The following is a 16,409-nucleotide window of genomic DNA, read 5'->3' as shown; positions in this document are numbered from 1 at the left end:
CTGTCATAGAAAACATACTTTCATGGACCAACTCTAGCTCTCAATGTTGAAAGACAGATCCTATAAAGTAATCACACTATATACCATTTACAATTTAAAAAACAATATTGCAAATCACAAGGAAACAATTTTACAAGTAACACTGGTTGGAACCAAAGAAATAATCATTAAATACTCCAATACTTCAAACAGTGACATTCATTTCATTTTTTAAATAATTTAAACAATCCTCCATGTTAACCTCTCACTTGCACCTCAAGTGCAACTCGTGCTTTGAGATGCGGTTAATTGTTGGTAACATTATAACCTGCTTTTCGGGGCAGTCACCAGGGCCGGACTGGGAACCGAAACCGGCCCTGGCAAAATGCTGGGCTGAGCCCCCCTGGGGGGAGGGGGGCGCAGCCGAACGGTTTGCTATGGCCGGTTTCGGCCGATTTTGTTACAGGGAGCCGATTTTTCCGACCCCCGGTAACAAAATCGGCCCCCAGGGACCCAAGACCAGCCCCCACCCTGGCGGCCCACCAGGAAAACGCCCGGTGCCTGCTACGGCCCTGGCAGTCACCAGTAGGTAGATATAGTTAGGACCTAGTTTCCATAGGAAAAGCATTTTTGTTTTGCCAAGAACTTTGGTGCTGTTTGACAAACATTCACGAAATTTCCAAAATTAGTATGACAGTCGGTTCAGCTGCTGTGTTCGTCAAGGGGGGGCTGAGGAAAAGGGGGGGTCCCAAAACACTTTTTCTCCATGCAATTTCCCATAGGGACTTTGAACACAACTACAGCCCGAACCACTGGATGGAATTACACCAAGTTTGGCGGAAAGGTAGGTCTTGGTTTAGAAAGCAACCTTCTTGTGATTTGGAGTAAATAAATATAGATATATAGGGACTCGGATTCTCAGTGGATCCACCCGTGGTGAATCCGCGACTCCACATACTACAGCAAGGCCCTGATTGGCTGGCTGCAATCTGAGAGAAAAGTAGCAGCCGCCATTTTGTGTGTTGGGAAACTGTCCCTGGAGCTGAAATGTAATGTGTAAAGCATATGAAGGAGTCAGGGTGGAGGTTCCCTGACCCCATATTTCTGTAACCGAGGTAGCAAAAGTAATGTTGAGTACGAAGTTGCCTAAAAAAGTATTTTTTCCCACATGCGAGATCCACAAAGCCTGCGCGGTGCACAGCGCGATACCCGTGTAACTCCACTAAGGATCCGTGTATCTCGCCCTGAATTGAAAACATATATATATATATACACTCCTACATCCATTCACAGACCCACACATATACTCTCACACCCACTCATAAGCCCAGAGAGACACTCACACACCCACTCACAGACCCACAGACCTAGTCACACACCCACACAGCCACTCATACACCCACTCACAGATGTACAGAGACTCTCACACACCCACTCACAGACCCACACAGACACTTAACACCCACTGATAGATCCACTCAGACACTCTCACACCCACTCACAGCCCCAAACAGACACTCACACACCCTTGCGGTTACACAGCGGGCTGTGCTGAGCATCACAGAGGATTCACTGGTTTGTGAGGAAAACAACAACCAAATTGGGCTCATTTCCAGGAAAATTGGAAATGGTTACCGAAAAACTGACCATTTAGAAGTGGTATAACAAAAAAGAAAGATGAAAGGAAGCCTGTGATTTGTTAAGTAGAGCAGCATAAGTAAGAACACATGGTGGGGGTAGCCATTTTAGCTGCTTTTCTACTGAGAGAGGAGTTGGTTTGCATGAGTTCTGACTGGAGATTTGGAATGCAAACAGGTGTTACCAGACATAGAAATAAAATGGAGAAAACAGCAAAGAGCTTTTACAGGTATGTTAATTAGGTTGTAGTATATAACAGTTTATTTACAAGAAACATAGGGGCAGATTTACAAGGAAGTGACTCAGTGCGGAACGCAAGCCATTTGGCTGCGCCGCACTGAGTCACTTTCAAAGCACAGGGATGCAACATATTTACAACAATATGTCACATCTCTGTGCTTCCTCCTGCGCTGGTGCACAAACTGCTGCCATGCGTCGGCACAGGCACCCTTGCACCATAGTGCAAGGATGCCTGCTTCGTGGGGAGATTGTTTTTGTGTAGGAAGGGAACCCTTCCTGAACAAAAACAATCTGAAATGCTGTTTTTCAACTTCTATGTGTGCTGCATTAGCACACATAGAAGTTGAAAAATGTAATTGTTTCAATGATTGTTTCTGTGCAGGAAGGGAATCATTAGAGGTGATTTTCTATGTGTGCTGCAGAATGCAGCACGCATAGAAAGAGGAAAAGAGAACGAGGAGAAATAAATACATTTCTCCTCGTTGCTCCTCCCTACGCCTCCCCTGATTTTCCAGACAATATTCTTATTTCATGGTATTATTCTTTAATTGATTTTTCCAAAGAATCACAGGATGAAAATCCATTCAGCCTAGCTAACACATTTCGTCCCAATGGGACTTCCCTGGGTGCAATTCTCTTGCTTTTATAAACGCATCTTAGATGATAAATTGTTAATTCATAGTTGCACAATGTTTTTTAAGCTCGTTTTTGGTTTTAACACAGCCAGGTGGAAAGTGGCCACCCGTCCGCAAACACATGAAATGTTGTTGTTTGTTTAAACAAACTTAATTGTTATTCCATAACATGAGTGGCATCAGGCAATGAGTGCAATGTAAACAAATAAGATTGGCACCAGAAATGGCATCTGAGTGGGTGAACCTCCCCGACCCCCCCATCCATCAAATAATCCGGAGTCACCCACTCGACCCATACCAGTGCACTTGTATCAAGGGGCAAACAATTCTCCGTAGGGATGCAAATTAAGTTACGCAAATCCCGTTGTGCCTTTAAGGGGGACCAAACCCAGGTCTTCATGCACTGGTGTCTTCAGCCATAACTCGCAACATACATCCCCCCTTACCCGTGGTCTCCCCATTCTCCTAAACGTGAAGTCAGCCGGATGGTCCAGATGGAATTGAGACCAGTGCCACCCCTCCTCACATGCGCCCGAGGGTTATCAGTGCTGGATTGCCCTGACGGGACAGCAGAGGCACAGGCCAGACCCGCACTATTGTGGCATGTCCACAATCATGGGGTGGTCGGATTCCTGTCCGCCCGGCACCCAGCAGCCCTCACCACCAATCAGGCAGGGAGCCACGACTGCCAGCCACGTCCCCTTATAGGTCGAACAGGAGGGGTTCCAGGTTTACAGGGATTCCATGGCCCTCCTCTCTTGGCGCGCTTCCCGCATGAGCACCCCCCCCCCCTTCCATTTCGCCCACGGCTGGAGGTCTGCCTTCTAGTTTTCGACACTAGCTAGGTCCTGCAGGTTTCTTCCACTGCATTGTGATACCACGTTTAGCCAACACCAGGATCAAATCTATGGACCTAGTAGTGATTTTGTGTTTTGTGAGTCAGGGGTAGAGACCTAGGAGGCAGAATCGAGATGTAGAGGTTATGGGGCATTCCCTAACTTCAGCCAGGAAACGCACTTCTGTCCAGTAGGGGGATAAATGAGGACACTTCCAAGGTATGTGAATGAGATCTCCAGTGTGTGAGTGACAGCGTGGGCACGCGGGGATAGTCGGTGGGAAATATATGCTAAGGTTCGGGGGCTTTGTTGTAATGTGTAATAATGGAGCAGTTTGAACCAGGCATTATGTGACATTCTAAGCACTACCTCCCACACTTTAGCCCTGTGCCCGTCAGTCACAGGGGAACCAATGTCTATCTCCCAGCGCTTGCACAACAATGGGCCACTTCATTGTGCTAGAGCCCAACTGGTAAGCCACCATCCCATCAAGCCTGGAGGACATCTGGACATCACCAGCTCGGGATCCGTCCAGGCCCAAAATCTCCGCCCGTGACTGCACCCTAAAGGCCTGGCTGAACGAGCACCGCAAGAACCCCACCAATGGCGAGAAGATCATGCTGCGTAAATATGTAATATATATTTGTCCAGCCCAAATAGCTTCAACTTCTCTTAAATTGTAACCTTGAGTGAATGTGCAACTTGTATCTATGTAACTCTAACTGCTAGTATCTGTAGTAGACATGTACTTACTACCATTGTTATGTAATTTAGAGTTTATCTGTTTGTATCTTTTCCTTGAGTGAATTTGCAACTTGTATATATGCAACTCTAACTACTAGTATTTGTTGTAGACTTATGTGCCTGCTATGATTCTTATGTGAATTTTGAGTTTATCTGTTTGTATCTTTTATGTAATTCATGTACTCTGAAGTCCATATGTAATGTAACTAGTTCTATTGTAATTCGTTCTGACACCTTTGGGTAAAGTTCGTGCTATTTAAAAATGCATTAATAAATAAATAAATGTGAGGGAGCAAGAGCACATTCGCCCGTATCGCCCAATACAAGCCTGAGACCAGTCTCTGGGTTTTAGTGGTATCACAAAACAACTGCCAACTATGATTCAGCTGCGGTTCCATTCCTGTCGCCTACACAGCCCATGCACTGCTGCTGTCAAAGTACCATGTAATAACGAATATATCACGTTACTCCGCTAACCATCACTCCGCATACCGTCATCACAACATTTTTATAACGCAAATTCTATCACACCGCATTTTATAATAACTCAAACTTTTACCACGACTATACTTTTACCACGCATGCCATTACAACCCAAAGGCATGCGTGGTAAAGGTATATTCCTAGTAAAAGTTTTACAGGTAAGTGAGACTACACTAACCTACACTACACAAACACTACCCTACACTCCACTAACACTACCCTAAACCCTAAAACACTACACTACCCTACACTACACTAACACTACCCTAAACCCTAAAACACTACCCTACACTACACAAACACTACCCTACACTACACTAACACTACCCTAAACCCTAAAACACTACCCTACACTACACAAACACAACCCTACACTACACATACATTACCTAACCCCTAAAAAAACTTAACGCCCACCCCATTCCCATTCCCCCTTACCTCTCTTTCCTCATTGTTTTTCTCGCCTTCTGCTTACTGCATCACGTCGTCTTTCTGTGAGGGGCGGTGCACGTCGATGTGAGGAAACGGAAAAGCCTGTTTCCTCACAACGACGTGGATCACCGCCCAAAATCTTTTTTTTTTTTTACTCCGTCTGTGCATTTACCATACATACCTTTACAACGATTTGCGTTGTAAAGGCATGCGTTTTAAATGCACATGCGGAGTAAAAAAATGCGGAGTGATGGTATGCGGGGTAAGTAAACTTGCGGAGAAAATGTGTGCGGGGTCAAAGTCCGCGTTGTAAAAATATCGTTGTAAACGATATTTACCTGTAATAACTGCCCCGCAGGTAGGTCAAACTCCTTGCACAGATCTGCAAAAGGTTCAACATGCCCTCCGTATAGAGTGGCCCCACCGTCTCCACTCTTGCTCCAGCCCATTCAGCAGGTGGCGACCCTCAACCCATCCACCCATGTAAGAAGGGCCTGAAGCGGAATGTTTGGAGAATACGTAGATTGAGTCCATGCTCACTTAGCCAGCAGGTCCGCAGGACTCATAGGTTGTGCTGAACTATTGCGGAGGCCCTCTTGGGGATGAGAAAAAGGGGCCACAGTCGGGGATTGTCAGGGGGTTCGGCAGCTTCAGCTACCCTAGGGCTCCCCACCCAGGCAGACAACCAATGCATTACTGGCTCTGTGCTGCCAGATAGTATGCCTCAAAGTCCTGGGCATTCATTCCACTGTCCATGGAGGTCCGTTGCAACTTGGCAAATGCAACGCAATGCTGACTTTGTTCCAGAGTAAGTCAATCAGATTTGAGTCTAGGTCTTGAAACGTACTCCATGCCACCATCCCTGGTTTGACTATCATCTTGGCAACAGCTATTCTGCCTGCCAGCGATGGCCAGAGCGTTTTCCAGAAGCCTGTGCTTGCCCGGGAAATTGCCCTCCAACAAGTCCACGATTGTATGATAGATCCGGACGCCTAGATACTTCACTGCGGTGGGCTCCATCTCATGCCGCACAATGTTGGCGGTGCAACCCTGCCCCCGCAAGCCAGTAACAGGCTGGTCTTATGCCTGTTCACCAGAGACCCCCTCAAAGGATGCAAGAAGCTGCGCCGCCCTACTAGGTTCAGTACGCAGGTCACCCAGATACAGCACCATATCGTTGCCATAGAGAGAGATATGGTACGGTAGGCCACGAGAGGTAATGCTTAAATATGGGTGTCCGCTCCAAGCCCTACACACCAGGGGCTCCACTGCCATCGCAAAAAGCAGGGAAGACAGGGTGCCCCGTTCCACTGCGCATTGTTTGGATATCACTCAGCCAGTTTTTATCTGAGCCTCCAGGTGTGTATATAACAGGGAGATCCAACCCAAAAATTGGCACCCTACCCCCCATTCAGAGCATGACAGCATGGAGAAAGTCCCAATCCAGGCTAACAAAGGCATTCTCTGTCAACAAACATGAGCCTGGCCCAGAACCCCCAAGAAGCGCCAGATATTGATTGACATGCTGCGGCCAGGGATAAACCCTGATTGATCTGTTTGGATCAAGTCCCGCACGTGGGGCAGCAGGCGCTGCACCAGTATCCCACTGAGAATCTTATAATCGACGTTTAACATCAACAATGTTGGGTAAGCTGTCACGTCAGTAAGTGGTCTCCTGGGCTTGGGCAAGGACAAGATAAGGGCCTCAGGCGGCGTGGGGGAGCAGAGAATGCACTGCCATCGCCTCTTGATACAAAGCAGCCAGGTGGGCAGCCAACAGATCGATGTAAGTGGCATTCAATGTCACCAGGATCCCATCAGTCCCTGGGACTTTACCATGGGCCATAAGGCGCACCTCGGCCTGAATAATGTCCTCTGAGATATCCCCCCTCCCAGTGCTTCCTTCAGCTCCGGCAATAGTCGCCAGAGAAGGTCAGTGAGTCAATCGTGAATGTTGCGGTCCCGTGACATACCCCCCTTGCATATAGGCTGGCATAGTAGCCAACAAAGGCTCCATTAATTGCTACCTGTGTATGGAGTCTGGACACCTTAGAGTCTTTTATCCCCAGAATCATGGCAGTAGGGGGAACCGTTTTATCTTATTCATGTTGCATTAACAGAGGCTCTCTATATGCTCAAACACTTGTTCTTTGGCTTCCAGTACAGACTGCTGGGGGTCCGGCCTCTCGGGCCGCTCACGCTCCAGTTACCTAAGAGTTTGTTCATCACGGGCAACGTCCCTCAGGAGGGTATGCAGTATTCCCGCTGATTCGTCCATGCACCTACCCTGGAGTACGACCTTGAAAGCCTCCCATTAAGTGAGGATTGAGGAGGAAGTACCCTCATTCTCAGCAAAGAAGGGCTGGATATCTTCACAGATAGTATCACGGAGCACAGGGTCTTCCAGGCTAGTAGTCTCCAGAAATCAGCTTGGTTCGCATGGACGCCGGTCCCTCCACTAACATAGGGTCAGCAGTAAGGTGTTATGATCTAAAATTGTTCTTGCCAAATATTCCATGCCAGAGATGGCTGCTGGAATATCAGGGGAGCATAATAATATATCAAGGCAGACGTACAGGGCATGTATGGCTCAGTGAAACGAGTAATACCGATCCTGGGGTTGGAGATGGCACCATCCATCAGTCATACCCCAGTGTTACTGCCAGGCAGATAAGCATCCAACTACGCAGGCAGTGGGGAGTCCCTCAGCGAAGGGTGGGCACGATCAAGGTCCACATTTGCAACACAGTTAAAGTTGTCTTCAGTGATGACCCGTACGGGAGCCAGGGTGCAGGATAAGGCGTTGAAGAATAGGGGCTGGTCAACATTTGGTGCATAAACATTAACCAAGGATATATCAGGGTCATCCAGGTGGCCCGTAAGAATGGAATAGGAACCATCTGGCTCTACCTTCTCACTGGTCACCTGGAAGGGGACTCCAGGTCGCACCCAAAGTAAGGCCCCCTTAGCAAAGGCCTAAAATGTTGTGTAAACTCCATGACCGCTCCAGCATCTACACCGTGCCCCTCCTACTTAGCATTTAGGTGTCTCGTGTAGTAGCGCTATATGAACCTCTCTTCGCCGAAGGTAGGCCTGCACCTTATATTGCTTAATTCTACTATCAAATCCCTGCACATTTCAAGTGAGGAGCTTGTACATATTAAAGTTATCCCCCATCGCAACAAGAGGTCCCAGCAGTAGCTCACCCTGCCACGCCAGGGTGCGCAGCAGCACCGTCTCCAGTGCCGATCGCAAACTGGGAGAGGAGAGACACCCAACATAACCAACAACAAGAAAAGAAACACTAGAAGAAAAACCAACTCACCTGCCCCAGAACAGTAAGGTAACATCCCCCGTCCAAACAAACACATTCAATTGAACAAACCGGTAGGACAAAAAGTCGCCTACACTGTGGTATTTGGGGTGATAGGAAGAGGAAACAGAAAAAAAGGAAAAGAGGGGTAGTCCCAGGGGGTGGGCCCACATCCAGCCAGTAAATCAAAAGAGGAAGGCAGGCCTGCCCTCCAGGAGTCCCCTTGGAGAAACAGCAGGTGCAGCTATCGCTGCATGAAGGGGTAACACACAGCTACATATGCCCCCCACAGCAAGCGCATCGTCACAACCAGTCCCCGTCAAAGAATGCTATAAGCCGTCTGTGGGGTGACCTGAGGCAGAGTCCCACTCTGGGTAGAGTCAAGTGTATAGTCTGCGGCGGCCCGAGTCCGAGCCATCCACTCCACCCACCACAGGTAATGTACGTTGCTATGAGTCTGAAGCTGTGAGTTTGGCTGCTGATTGCACCGCACTCTGCCGTGCCAACTGTGCCTGGGCAGCTGTCGGGGTGCTCCTCTGCCAACGCCCCAATTAACAGCGGGCCCGGGGTCTCCGAGCTCTTCCCCTCACCTATAGGCTCAGGTCGGGCCAGTCTCTCATCTCGTTAGAGTCCAAAAAGAACACATTTCTTTGGGCAGTTATAACCTGCGGGGAAGAGCATGGCATATTTGATGTCTAAGCCCCTGAGTTTCCACTTGGCCTCAAGGAAAAAGAACACCGGCGAGGTGAAGTCCAATATGTTGCTATAGCATGTAGGTTTGCGCCCAACATTTCAGGATTCCCCCTGGGTGACCTCCCTGTAGAGTGCCACTCGGCCTCTACCATACAATGTAGACACACATACACGCATCCTCCACCCCTCGAGGCGGGCTCGCCTCGAGGGTATAAATAAAAGTACCGGAAGACCGCTCGGGGTCTTTCCGGTTTAACCAGCACACCGACTCACCGTCTCTGTGTTTGCGGCGTTCCTGTCCCCCATACACGTGGCCTGTCTGGGTCACCACATTGGCGACGAGGCCGGAGGTCCCGCTGCGTGCTGCCTACTCGTCCTGCTGCCCGCGGCGTCATCGGAGCCCACAAGCGTCGCTCCTTCATCATCGGCGCTTCCCCGCCTGTCGCGCTCCGGACCGGAGTGCCGCCTGCTGTCCCGGCCTGTTCCGGCCCTCCGCGAAGCAAGCGTGGTGGCCGAAGGAACCCCGAGCTGCCGGCCGGTGAAGCGCTGCACAGACGCGCTGAATGCGCATCACCCTCCCCCACCTCCCTCGGCTCTGCCTTCATCAGCGAGGCCTGGGAAGTGCCCCGCCCGCTGAACTTCGTGGAGCTCCTGCTGCCTGCTGTGACGCCCCGGGCTCCTGACTGGCTGAGGCCTGGCCGCGTGGTGGGTGTTCCCTCCCCAACAAGCACTGGCGAGTGCAAGGGGAACGGTGGAGGAGGAAGGCAATTCCACACTGGAATATGCAATAAATTACCAGGACTGACACGTCCCGCCAGCAACAAGCATTGGCTGCTGCAAGAGGGTTCTCCACGGTCCCTCATCAAGCCTTGGCAGCTGCAACTCCTATTTCTGGCCCTGGTGATCCCTGCGGACGCGGCGTGCCGCTGGCTCCCTTCAAGAGACGCAGGGGGACGCAGCTGACATCTGCGAGGTCGGAGTGAGTACGCCTGCCCCAAGCGCCCCCTGCCGCTCGCCCACCCGCCAGCCGGCTCGTGCGTGGGAGGCCTGAAGCTGTGTACCTGCATCTCGCGATGGGCGATCAACCGGGGGCCGGAAGGGGCGCCGCGCCGGGCCAGGCAGCTGCACCTGCTGGAGGGGGACGCCAAGCAGTTGACCCACCCCGTCACAATGCGACGACCAACCCGCTCCCGCCATTCAGCGAGATGGTGGATCCGGCCACTGCTGCACCCCGTTGGAGGGCATGGGTCGGTCAACTGAACAACTACTTCACGGGGACCCGTGAGACGGATGGAACTGTTAAGCGCTCCCTGTTGATTTTCTATGGGGGGTCCGAAATCTATGATCTCTTCGAGACCCTGCCGAACACGGGCAATGCGGATGACTACGACGGCGCGGTGGCGGCCCTCAACGGTTATTTCGATCCACAGCTAAACCTGGACTTCGAAAAATTCAAATTTCGACGGACACTACAATTGGAAGATGAGTCCATCGACATGTACCACGCACGCCTGCGGAAACGGGCAGCCACCTGTGGGTTTGCCGACCACCGGGAAGAGATACGGAGCCAAATCATTCTTGGATGCAAGTCGAAGCTGCTCCGGAAACTGATACTGCGCCAGCCGGGGATCACGCTCGATCAGATCCTGGTGCTCGCCCGCTCGCACGAACTTTCAGACGTCAGGGCGGAAGAGATGGCTGCGGCCCTACACAAGCCTGCCCCGGTGCAGACCGCCACCAGAACCCCCCAGATCAAGGAAGAGCGCGTGGATGCTATTCGGAGGAGGCCGACACCTGCGCCTGGGAGAACACGACCGCCACCCGGCGGGCCCTGCGGGAATTGCGGGGAGGACCACCTCCCCACAGCCGCGTGTGGAGCGAAAGGGCGCGAGTGCTCCCGCTGTGGGAGATTGAACCACTACGCAAAAGTCTGCCGCAGTAGCCAGCCACGGCCTACCCCAAGGAAGCCGCGAGGTTTCACGCAAAGGGTCCGCCAACTGTCGATCGCGGGGTCCGAGGAGGCAGAAAAGGAGGCGCCGCACCAGACCAACCTCGACTTGGAAGAAGATGACGACGAGATCTACTACGTATCGTTTGTAGGCCAGTCCGGGAGCCGGCGGAGGCCGCCTCCCATGTGCTCGGTCAGAATAATGGACACTACCCTTCAGGCGCTCATAGACACCGGAGCGACAGTGAATGTCATGGACTCCCAACAATTCGAGGCCCTGGAACACCGACCTCCGCTACTCCCGACCAGAGCGAGAATCTACGCATATGGAGGAGTCGACCCCCTTCCCCTGAGGGGCACGTTTGAAGCGCCAGTCACGAGTGGGTCACTCACCACCATGGCCCGGTTTCATGTGACAGAAGGGAAAAGGGGCACCCTTTTAAGCTGCCACACGGCCGAAGACTTGGGCCTCGTGTTCTTCACGAACGAAGTGCACGAAGCACACGCGGAGGACATTCTAAGTGAGTTTCCTGAGCTGTTCACAGGTCTGGGGAAGCTGAAAGGAAAGCAATTCAAGCTTCACATAGACCCCACGGTCAGGCCGGTAGCACTGAGACACCGACGAGTACCCTACAACCTGAGGCCACAAGTAGAAGCTGAACTGGCAAAACTTGAAGCGCTGGGAGTCATCGAGAAGGTTTCAGGCCCCACGCCCTGGGTGTCCCCGTTGGTGGTCGCCCCCAAACCGAAGCAGCCCGGGGCAATCAGGCTGTGCGTCGACATGCGGCTGCCCAACGCAGCAGTCAAGAGGGAGCGCCATGTCACGCCGACCATGGATGATGTCGTTGCTGATCTTAATGGGGCCAGGTGGTTTTCCAAACTAGACCTCAACGCGGGTTACCACCAGTTGGAGCTGGAACCGAGCAGCAGATACATCACGACGTTTGCGACGCATGTGGGCCTGAGAAGGTACAAGCGCCTCAGCTTCGGGGTATCGTCGGCCGCAGAGGTATTCCAGAATGCCATCAAGGAAACCCTGTCTGGTCTAACCGGGGTGATCAACCTGAGTGACGACATCCTCGTGTTCTCCTGCACCCTTGAGGATCACCACGCACAATTAAGAGCCACACTCCAGCGGCTCAGGGATCATGGCCTCACTCTACATAAAGAGAAGTGTGTGTTTTATCAGGAATCCATCGATTTCTTTGGTTACACCTTCACACGAGACGGCCTAAAAGTAGACCCCAAGAAAGCGATCGCCCTGAGGTCAGCCAGCATACCCAAATCACCAACAGAAGTGAGGAGTTTTCTTGGCATGGCAACTTATTGCGGGAGATTCATCCCGAACCTGGCGGCATTGTCAGAACCCCTCCGTGCCCTCACGAGAAGTGACCAGCCCTGGCGGTGGACCGTGGAGGCCAATACGGCGTTTGCGAAGATCAAGGCGGCCCTACAGGACAAAACGGTCATGGCGTACTTCCGCCCGGGGAAGCCGACGGAGCTTGTCGTGGATGCCAGTCCGGTGGGCCTCGGAGCGGTGTTGCTCCAGGAACACGACAAGGGCACATGGAAGCCGGTCGCATATGCCAGTCGGGCACTGTCTGACACCGAGACGCGGTACGCCCAGATTGAAAGAGAGGCCCTCGCGATCAAGTGGGCCTGCCAGCATTTCCACTTGTATCTGTTCGGACAGGACTTTACAGTAGTCACGGATCACAAACCGCTGGTCCCACTGTTTGGAGGCACCACACGGTTAGCCCCGCCACGGATTGAACGCTGGGCGGTACAACTGCAGCAATACCGATTCACAGTGGTCTTCCGTCCCGGGGCGCACAATCCGGCTGACTACCTGTCCCGGCACCCTGAAGACCTTCCCCTTGAGTGTGTCCCCGCGGACGTCGGGTACTCCGACGCCTACGTGAAGATGATCGGCAGAGATGCCTGCCCGGACGCGATGACCCTGGAGGAAGTTGGCCGGGTGACTGAACAGGATGGAACCCTGACTAAAGTCAAGGAAGCCCTAGCGTCCCACAACTGGAAAAGGTTTCTAGAAGGCAACCAGGTGCTCACGGAGGAGGAGAAACATGCCCAGCAGCGGATGTGGCAAGTCCGCCACGAGCTGAGTGTGGGAGAATGCGGCACAGTGCTACGAGGCCACCTGCTGGTTGTTCCCTGCGCACTTCAGGAGAGGTGTCTGCGCTTGGCGCATGAGGGCCATCAGGGGATGGCGAAGACCAAGGCCCGCCTGAGACACAAGGTCTGGTTCCCAGCCATGGACGTGAAGGTCGAGGAGCTGGTAAGAAGATGCAGAGCATGTACGATCACAGGAGCGGACTCACCAGCAACGCCGGTAATCACGGAGGAACCGTGTCCTCGCCCATGGTGCCATGTGAGTGTGGACTTCGGCAGCTTCCCAGACGGGAGGCAGATGCTGGTGATGGTGGACGCGTATACGAAATTCCCAGTGGTGGAGGTGGTGGAGTCCACGTCGTTCCCACACATCCGGATGGCTCTGGAGAGGACCTTCGCCATGCTGGGGAACCCAGAGATGATCCGGTCGGACAACGGCCCACCCTTCCAGGGCCAGGAGTTCAGGGACTACATGGCACAACGTGCGATCCGGCACAGGCGAATCACTCCTCTGTGGCCTCAAGCGAACGGCGATGTTGAGAGACTGATGCGTACACTGAACAGAGCCCTTCGCATTGCCGTCGAGCAGGGGCAGGATGCGGAAGCAGCCCTAACTAAGTTCCTTGATGCGTATCGGCATACACCGCACTGTACTACGAAGTGTGCCCCAGCACATCTCCTGTTTAAAGAGGCACCACGAGATGGAATACCGACGGATCCATCCTGGAGCCCACCGGCACGGGATGATGTTGCAGTACAGGAGAGGAGAGAGAGAGCTAACAACAAAGCCAGTGAACACCGGAGAGCCCGTGAACACCGCATTGTGGTTGGAGACAGGGTCATAGTGAAAGACCGACATCCGGGATGGAAGTTCAGGACGCCTTTTGAACCAGAGGTGTGGACGGTGCTATCGGCAAAAGGAACGATGATAACAGCCGGAAGAGGCGATGTGAGGGTGACCAGGAACGCATCGTACTTCAAGAGAGTCGGAGAGGAACTGGCGGGAGAGCCATCGCGTGAAGACGCGAGTGAGGAGCCGTTTGACTTCCCGGAGCGAGCCGACACCCCGGAGAGGGCGTCCCCGAGGCAATGGGGGTGCACTCCGCCAGGAGCCTCCGGTCGGACCCCGACTGACCGTCAGGAGAGTCAAACCCGAGCGGAAGAGCATGACCCCCGGGGCCAGGGTGAGAGCGGTGTGTCCCACAGGGGAATAGGCTCCAGGCTGCGCAATAACCCAGCTCCAAGTCAAAGACTCCGAGACTATGTTTGCCCCTCGCCTTGAGAGAGACTTTCGAAATGAAGGACACTATCTAAAATGTTGGAGGGATGTAGAGTGCCACTCGGCCTCTACCATACAATGTAGACACACATACACGCATCCTCCACCCCTCGAGGCGGGCTCGCCTCGAGGGTATAAATAAAAGTACCGGAAGACCGCTCGGGGTCTTTCCGGTTTAACCAGCACACCGACTCACCGTCTCTGTGTTTGCGGCGTTCCTGTCCCCCATACACGTGGCCTGTCTGGGTCACCACACTCCCCCTCCCCACACACAAGAATCGTTTTGATGCTTATACACAATGCCGAAAAACGGTATGTTTCCTGAAATAGTTCCATCCAGTTCATATCCTCCCCTAAGCGTGCACTCTTAGCAGCTGGCACACTTTTCGGTGAAGGGTCGGTCTCGGCAACTACTCTCATAGCACCCAAACAATGACTTTCTACGTTTGCACCATGGCGCAAGGGTGACTGCGTTGGTGCACGGCTGCTGTTTGTGCGCCGGCGCAGGGGAGAAGGACAGTAACGCGCCGTATCTTGTAGATGCGGCTCATTCCTGCCCTTTTATTTTGACACGCGGCAGTACAGCAGGAAGGCTTGCTGCGCTGCGCTGCCCTGCAACAAAATATAGTAAATGAGGCCCTGCATGTCTCACAGTACACTAACCAACAACATGGGCACTTCCACTCAGTAAAGGTCCTTACACCCTTCATACATGCACGAGACAGAAGACCCTCACACCCAAATGAAATCCTCCATCGACGCCTGCACAAGACAGACAGACCAAGTACTGATGCCCAGTGAACACCCCCCCTCGAATTTGGTACAATTCAACGTGACTTATGCTTTAATTGCTATAAAAACTGACAGACACAATAGCCTTAGTGTCCAGTTAATGACAATAAACACTTCTCACGTGACTGCAGAACTAGCAGAATATCAAAAGGCCTCTTTACAACATGCAAACACCACATCTGTTATCTAAATATTTTTCCTAAAGTGTATCTCTAACATGGTAGCATAATCCAAATTAACAATATGCAAAACGAGAGACAAAGGTAGCAGTAAGCCGCAACAAGATACTGTTGCTTCAGGGAAATCCTCTGACTGTTCCACTGACTGCATGGAAAGCAAAAATGGGGGAGTGATTCTGAATAGGGGGGCGAGAGGCTGGAATCACGTACAAAATAAATCAAACAAAAAATACCTCTCCCACCATAGATTAACCAACACTTTTTTATATGCCTTCAGAAGTTATATTTATTAACTCTGGGCTTGAATTAATTTTTTTGAAGATTTCTATTTTTTCTATTCAACGAATTATTCTCCTTGTTACTTTTTTATATACATGCTCCTAATTAACATCTTCAAAAACATATAAAACACATATGAGACATTATTAACAAAATGCAAACATGACAAATCTTCTTATTAAAAAGACCTTGGTGGATGACATAAATCAAACTCTTAAATTTGTATCTTTCCACCATACATACAATTAACCAAGTGATAATATACAAGAAGAAAGAAAACAAAAAATGTTTGTCCTACAAGACAATTATATAACAGTGGGAACCAAATCTGACTTTTTCCTCGCCTGCAGTAAAGTTTTTCAGGTCTTAAAGGAAGACAGAGTACTAATCGAAACCTCAGAAACTAGACTTGTTCACCCAAGTCCAGATTTAGCACTGATCTGTGCAGTCGTTCACATGTGTATGTACTCTTGGCTTCCAGAAATATAATAGCCGACGCGTTTCAACCTTCAGCAGTGGACCATAGTTAGGTTTGAATGAAGGTATTCATCAGGGCGATATTCATTTATTCAAGTAGGACATCACAGCTTTCCTAAATTAAACAAACGTGAATCTACTTAGTAAAATAGTTAAAATTTAAAAGTGCAAGTCATTTTCTCAAAGTCTATTAGAAGAGAAAATGTGTCACTACATACCAAATTCTGTGTTAGTCTGAGCCAAAATGGGGTCGCAAAGTCGGTGACCAAAAGATAATTGTTACAATCTTTTTTTTTTAGGTATTCAGTCCTTGTATTCACTTTCCACTGTGC

Source organism: Triturus cristatus, chromosome 3_2, assembly GCF_964204655.1.
Source record: "Triturus cristatus chromosome 3_2, aTriCri1.1, whole genome shotgun sequence".
In the NCBI taxonomy this organism is placed as follows: domain Eukaryota; kingdom Metazoa; phylum Chordata; class Amphibia; order Caudata; family Salamandridae; genus Triturus; species Triturus cristatus.
This window is presented reverse-complemented; position numbering follows the sequence as displayed.